This window comes from Adiantum capillus-veneris, chromosome 3 (genome assembly GCF_014529385.1).
Source record: "Adiantum capillus-veneris isolate H3 chromosome 3, ASM1452938v2, whole genome shotgun sequence".
Classification (NCBI taxonomy): Eukaryota; Viridiplantae; Streptophyta; class Polypodiopsida; order Polypodiales; family Pteridaceae; genus Adiantum; species Adiantum capillus-veneris.
This window is the reverse complement of record NC_140933.1, coordinates 162406197-162412908: the sequence shown is the minus strand read 5'-3', so window position 1 is coordinate 162412908 and position 6712 is coordinate 162406197.

Below are 6712 nucleotides of genomic sequence, written 5' to 3'. Positions count from 1 at the left end.
TTTATTGGTCAATGACTATATATTAGGATTTTTGAAGTCTGTGTGTCCTATTGAAGTCCGATTGCATTATTTTACTTCGTTTATCAAAGTCTATTTGCATTTTTGAAGTACATAAGTCATTTTCGAAGTCTGTTTGCATTTTTTCTACTATTTTCCACTAGCTCTAACAACCTCACATTCTCTAGCCATGCCCAATCATCACAAACCTAGGTCTATAGGTGCACAGATATTAGGACCACGTCAATGACTATATTTTAGGATTTTTGAAGTCTGTGTGCGCTATGAAGTTTAATTGCATTATTTTACTTCGTCTATCAAAGTCTCTTTATATTTTTGAAGTACACAAGTCATTTTTGAAGTCCGTTTGCATTTTTTCTACTAGTTGCTGCTAACTCCAACAACCTCACATTCTCTAGCCATGCCCAATCCCTGCACACATAGATCTTGTAGTTGCTCTACAAGAAAAAAGTCATGGTTTAGGGTGAACCACCGGCCAAACATAAACGTCTTCACACGGACAATCTTGATTGCCAAACCAAGAGCCTCTAGCCCTAATGGGCCAAACTATAAGCGTCTTCACACGACCAAACCCTAATCGGCCAAACTGTTTGTTGCTAGCCCTAATCGTCCAAACCATAAACGTCTATGCACGCCCAACCCTAATTGGCCAAATCAAAAGTACATAATAGTGTAAAGTGCCTCACATTCTCTAGCCATGCCCAGTCCCTGTACACCTCGGTCTAAAGGTACATGGAGATCAGGACCATCGTGTAATAATTTTGTCTTTATTAGTCAATGTCTATATTCATGGGTACACACCCACTTCTACATGAAAATCATGTAGATTGGGGATAAACCCTAATATTGTAAGATGTAAGGTAAAGGCGGTGTGCCTCATTGTGGTTTGCCTGTGTCCGTCGATCAGTGTCCGGCCACCCATATTTATCTCCTTATTCTTTATACATACAAAGAATAAGGAGCTCTCACTCATTCTCACATTGTGCTCATATAACAAGATTTGGGAGCTCCACCCCACATCCTCTGTTCTATCCCTCTCCCCTTCCGCCTCTCCGCATACGCACCGCAGTCGCACACTCACAATTGGTATCAAGAGCTACAACGGCGAACGGCGTGCGACAGCTTCCCCACGAGATGGAAGCGACATAGCTCGGCTATGGCGGCTTGCGGAGGTGGATACAACTTGACGGTGTCAGATCTTAGCTTAGGCATGTATAGTCAGCTTGTGTAAAGCTTGTGTAGCAAGCCATTGCTGAATTTTGCAAAAAAAGAGCAGGAACAAGAAGTGTTGCAGCTCGTTTTTATCGTTTTTGGCTCTCGAAATAGTGTTTTTTTGCATATCTCCGTCACATGGAGTCGGATGGATATGATCCAAGAGTGTAGGTTAGAGTTTTGGAACATTCTAGACATGATGATGATGTCCATTTTCTAAAATTCTGTTTTGAATTACAACAAGTGCAATAGCAACAAGTTATGCTACATTTTTGGGCCAAAACGGAGGTTTCTGGCATATCTCTCACACCCGAACTCGGATACATGTGACCCAGAAGTCTATCCTGAGGTTTGACACGCTGCTAAGATGCTGGTCATATCAAACTTTTGAAATTATAAGCACTGATTTTTTTGCAGTAGCCTGTCAACAATCTCGACATATCGAGGTTTTGCCGTTTGATTCCTACAGTATAGAGAGTGACGCGGTTTGCATCTTTGGCTATGTATGGCACACTGTGGTGCTATTTGAGAGAGAATTCACCTTGTTTTTGCGTATGCAAGTGGTGCTTTGGGATGTGACTTTCAGATCTTTACACATTCGGATGCGGTTTTATGCGCATTGTTTGACCGTGTGGGGGATTTCAGGGAGCTTTTTTAACATGATTTTGTGCAGTTTCATGCTATGTATGCATTATGCGGATACAATTTGAGATAGCCATAGCTCGTAGGTAGTAGGTTATAGGTTTGAAGTGTTTTTTGGATAGGTACACGTCCATAGAGCTACTCGGTTAGGAGTGAGCCAGTTTGGCAGGCTTTTGGCATTGCATGTAGAGCATTTGTGGATTTTGCTATTGAGACAGTGTCTATTGTCATGCATATTTGGTGAGATTTTTTGAGTTTTTGCTTAGTTTTTAGGAGAAAATCTGCTAGAATTTTTCCAAGATTTCTCACCATGGTTTATGCGTATTCGCAATTTTCTCTCTGATGGTTTAATGGTCGAGTTGACTCCCACTCTATCAATTATCTGTAGTTTTTTGGATTGCGGTTTGCATTGAGTTTTGCCACATTTTGCAAAAGAGATTCTGTTCATTTTTCCCCGCTTCGCGCCATAAAAGTTTGCAATGTTATGCCATTTTGTATAGTGGTCAATATATTCCTACTTTGTGATCAAGTGTTTACTCTCACTTTTGTAGGTTTTGTCAATTTGGACACAGTTTGATGTTCTTGTACCCACTCTCACACGAGTGAGGATTTGCGCCTTCTTGTGTGGCTACAATATAGTCTAGTCATAGGTTATAAGTTTTTGTAGATATTTGCAGGTGGTTTCTCTTGTGGGACGCATTTTAAGCTAGTTTGCTCTCTACTTGCGTATATGGTTATGCGCTTTACACTCAGTTGAGCAGTTTGTCCCAGTTTATGCATTGTGTAGTGGTCAAGATATCTCCGACTTTGTTTGCCAAAGTTTTGGCATGGATATGGAGATGCTTCAGGTAAGACGCGGTTCTCGCTCACGATCGCGATCGACATGTTGGCACTGCGGCCACGATGGGAATATTAGGCACCATTGCTTCAGGCGTATGAGGCAGTGGAAGAGGCAGATGCATGGTGCCACTATGAGTACATATGCTAGAGAGTATGTGTGAGGTCCCCACCCCGTCGTATCAAACAACGGATCTGATGGTAAACCTGGTGGCCACTAGATCTATAGCGGAAGCAAACAAAATGGTTCAGGGTTCAACTAGCGGACGATCTCTCATCACAAAGTGAGTCGAGTTCGAGCCTACTAGCAACGAGATCTAGCTCCACCTCGCAGGGGAAGCGTACTTGAACTATCACGTACTCTCGAGGATTCGCCGCTCTAGGGGCAATGAGTAATACTAATATCGAGTAAGCACTATGGGGACAGAGAGTTCCTGACCAATCGGGACCACCCATCTCGTAGGCATTGGCAACTCGAGCCAAGCCCCCACTTTCCACCCCCAGACTCACACTTCCTCGTGTGACCTAATTACTACCACAAAGGTTGTTCAACATAGATATTCCTTGTTTAATTCCGAATCACATGGTTCGTTAAAACAACCCTTCAACCAGTATTGCAAACAACACCAAGACAGAATTCTAGTAAAAATTCTACTCGAACTTATTCATAAAAGTTCCAATGTTCTGGAGGTACAACATCCCCCCTCCAGCGAGAGTTCACTCCTCCCGTTGTCGCCTAGATGCCCATACAACTAGGTATGTCCACCGCATAGAAAGCACGTCATGGACACTCCCACCGCATAGAAAGCAAGACGTGGGTTCCCACCGCATAGAAAGCAAGTTGTGGGTATCCACCACATAAAAAGCAAGTCGTGGATTCAAGAGCCCTAACGAGGAACTCTGCCCCCTGTGATCAGTAGGGGGGTCAGGACTGATTCAACATTGGAAATAAAATGAACATGTCGAGCTAAATTTTCCCTAGCAAACATTCTTTCCTCTTGCAAACAGCACACCCATCAATCATTTCTTTCCTACTTTATACTTAAATGTACTATGCATTCAATGCCGAGGTTTCTGTCGGATTTCTCCAACATGTTCGGGGATATGTTCATTCCTAATAATCGTATGCAGTGTTAATTAAACAACTTGAATCGAAATTGGGACCTACCTCTTCCATTTCTTCGTCAATAGCCCGTGAGATGGCCGGTATTTGCTCGTCCATGGGAGCCTTTCCTTTTCCGTTGACATTGCTTGTTCCCGCCTCGCGGTCGTGGGCTCCACCGAAGCGAGTTCTCTTAACCGGGGCCATTTTTCTCACTACTTAAATGATAGACTTGAAAAAAAAAGAGCTAAGGTTCGAGAGTAACATGACAAACCAATCGGCAGATTAGATTTATTAAAGACTCCTCCTTATGCACGAGGTTAGATTTTTCCCTTTTTGCCCTAGCAATTTTAAGGGTAATTCTGTATCCACCCTATGGGAAACGACTCTAAGGTTAATTACTTGGCTTAGATGATTAAGAAATTCAGAGTTTTTCTAATTGATTCACGAAAGATATGAAGTAAGCAAGCTCATTCATTTTCCTAGAGCAATATGAAGGTGCAGAGTGACCGCAGGCATGTGTGATGGAAAAACCTTCTTCTTATTGGACTAATGGCGGATTAATTTTCAGCCTTAATCACATCTAAATGTGGGAGAAGATTAAGTATAATTTAATTACAACTCTATTGAGTAGTGAAAGATTGAATTCTGACAATCTACACTATTACTAGCTGACAATTTGTTGACTATACCTCCTAGAGAGAGAATCCTTCCTAATCATGCATTAATCCTTGATTCGGGATGATGAATGGCTGAATAAATTAACTAAATGAATGATAATTATGTAATGAAGTATAGCTATGAAAACTTAAAGAGCAGCTATAGAGAATTATAGCTAAAAGTAGGTATAGTAGACAAGAATTATGAGTGGGTAATGATGAGATTAAGAAGAGCAGTAATTAAACCATAATTACCGTGATTAGGGGTTGAGAATCCTCTTAAATTTTTGATGCAATGAATCCTCAAGATGGGAATTTCGGCAGCACCTCCCTCCTTGCTTCTCCTTCAAAAGCTGTGTGTGTGCCGGCAGCACCTTCCCAGTGTGTAGGTGTGTGAGTATGCAATGTGTGTGTGTGTGTGTAGGCCTTTAAATAGGCTCCTACAGGCTGAAAATTGATTTGTGCTGCTAATTGCATCTGGATGAGCACTCAGTCCTTGCATGGCAAGTTCAGTTGCCTACCCACCAAGTGTCCAGTTGGCTCAGTAAACTGACTCTCACACTGAGTTGCAGGCTTGGCAGCTTCCCCAAGACTCCCACAAAGCAAGAGGGCGCCCCCTAGCTGCTAAAGCAGGTCTGGAGTGGGCTGGGACCTGTTCCCACACAGCCTCGGGCCCCCGGTGCCTCCCGGACAATTTTGTGAAAAATTGGTTTTAGGCTAAAACGGGCCATACGAGTCGGATTTTGATGCCGTAAATTGCTGTACTAAGCTCTAACTAAGACGTACGGGTCCGAGTACCTGCCATATATAGCAGCCCCCGGGGTCCGAAAATGCATTTTTTTCAAAGTCGGGGTACGGATGCAGATTTTCGAGACGGTCAAAACTGGACGGGTCGGGTGACCAAAACTTACTATTTTGGAAATTTTTCACAAAAATTATTTTAATTCACATTTTGAAGCTTAAAAACATTCTAAACATGATGGCACTGACAAAATCTGAAAAACTGCTAAAAATAGTAACTTATTCCATTATATTCATTTCATGGTACAAGGGTGCTCATTTTGATCGGGGTCAGAGACCTTACAACCTCCCCAACGTGAAAAATTTGAGATGTACTCATCTCAAGAATGTGTTTGGGTAATCTTTTATGAGCGTTGGTTCGTCCTCCCAAGTTGCATCTTCTTCAGGGTAATCCTTCCATTTTACTAGATGCTCCGTGATAGCTCTGTTGCGCAACTTCCTTTCCCTTGTTTCAAGTACATAGTCAGGTTGGAGCTCGAGAACTCCTTGTGCTGGCATGACTATCTAATCTGAGTCCAAGAATTGATCAGGATTGGGAATATAGGGTTTGAGTAAGCTGACATGGAATACATCATGAACCTTCAAGTTTGCAGGTAACTTTAGCTTGTAGGCTTGGTCACTTACAACCTTAACGATCTCAAATGGTCCACAATACCTTGGGCTTAGCTTCTTGTATCTGCCTAGCGATAAATTTCTTTTCTTAGGTCGGACTCGGAGAAAAACCTTATCTCCTTTCTTGAAAGTTCTATCTGTGCGGTTCTTATCTGCATAGTGCTTCTGCCTATCTTGAGCTGCCTGAATGTCCTGGCGAATGGCTCTAGTCTGTGCTTCCATATCTTCTAACATCTTTCTAGAGGCTTCTACTTTGATGGTTGGATCTGAAAAGTTTAGTGGTGCTAAACAGTCCTGTCCATAAAGAGCTTTGAAAGGTGACATTCCAATGCTTCTGTGTTCGGAAGAGTTATAAGCATATTCTACCAAAGGTAGATATTGTAACCACTTCTTTGGTTCTTGCGAACAATAGGCTCTGAGAATGTCCTCAATGACTTGATTAACTCTTTCAGTTTGCCCATCTGTTTGTGGATGGTATGCTGTACTGAAAGCTAATTGTGACCCAATAGATTGGAAAAGAGAAGTCCAAAATTTTGATGTAAACTTGGCATCTCTATCACTGACAATACGCTTGGGTAGACCATGTAGCCTGAAAATCTCCTTGATGAATACCCGACTAATATTTGAAGCAGTAAAGGTTGTCTTTACGAGTATTAGATGAGCCACTTTCGTGAGCATGTCAACAACCACGAAAACAGAATCATAACCTCCTGTAGAAGGTAACCCTGTAACAAAATCCATACTGATGCATTCCCACTTCATCTGGGGTATGTCAAGAGGTTGAAGTTGCCCTGGTAATTTGATCCTTTCGGCTTTTATCCGTTGACAA